The sequence below is a fragment of the Salvelinus namaycush genome, chromosome 26 (genome assembly GCF_016432855.1).
Source record: "Salvelinus namaycush isolate Seneca chromosome 26, SaNama_1.0, whole genome shotgun sequence".
NCBI classification, from domain to species: domain Eukaryota; kingdom Metazoa; phylum Chordata; class Actinopteri; order Salmoniformes; family Salmonidae; genus Salvelinus; species Salvelinus namaycush.
Genome location: NC_052332.1, coordinates 16,479,605 through 16,480,719, shown reverse-complemented (window position 1 = coordinate 16,480,719; position 1,115 = coordinate 16,479,605).

The following is a 1,115-nucleotide window of genomic DNA, read 5'->3' as shown; positions in this document are numbered from 1 at the left end:
TTTGAGATCAGTCGGTGATGCAAGAAACTATCTTCCCGCTAGAGGCGCAAAATCTCCCTTCTGACCGTGGCAAATTCGTGTCAGGCGTGTTTTTTCAAATAGGCCAGCTAACTCGATGTCTGAATTTAGAATTTGTTTTATCATATCAAGGTGATTATTATCAGAATGAACAACATTCAAGACAACACCGACTAATCATGCATTTTATTACAAAAACAAACAATAATATAACTATGGAGTTAGCTTGTCATCAAAGGTGTCAGAGGTCTGCGGCAGAACTGTCTGACACCAACTCAGTTAGTCCGTGTTCTGAGAGAAGTACTTCAGATTTGGTGTCAATCTCCTGATGCAGTCTGGAATATTTCTTGCCAAATATCTCAAAGGATGACAGTTTGGACTCCACATACTTCTTCTCTAACTGGGCGGTCTTCAGCTCTGTTTCTAGTTTCCTTCAATGAAAACACAAGGACTGATTGAGAGGGGAGAGGCAGGTGTAACTATCTGGCAAAGCTAAAGGACAGAAGTATGGGACTTTCTGAAAACACATTTGATTAATTCAATTGAGAACTAATAGCATGCATTTGCTTATCAGTTCTGATTTGGTCCATATTTCCACTTAATCTGTTCTAGCATGGCCATCTAATGACTCCTGGAAAAGGCATAGCCTGAAGACCCAACATTGAATTGCATAGAATTCTATGTCAGGGCAGAAATTAGTGTTTGGATCAGGATAGTTCTCACGACCTCTACAAGACAGAATGATGAATAAAATTATATTTACTGGTGGTCTGTGTGGTCGGTCCTATTGCTGGTATGAATGGGGAAACAAAATATCCAGTAGTGTTATCAACCCCACCTTCAGGATGTTGGTCTGTATACATAGCCATTGGAAGTAGGAATGCTGAAGGTGCTGCAGCACCCCCTGAAAAATCTGAATATAAAATAAAAAGTAAAAAAATAATATATATATAAAAAAAGTTTTTCACAAAAGTAGTGCACTGGGCCTTTACTAGTATTAGCAGACCAATATATATGTCTGTAGTGTGGGCAAAACTTTTTTCAGCATCTCCACTTTGTCAAAAAAGGTAGTTGTATAATTAAGAACAGTATCTTGC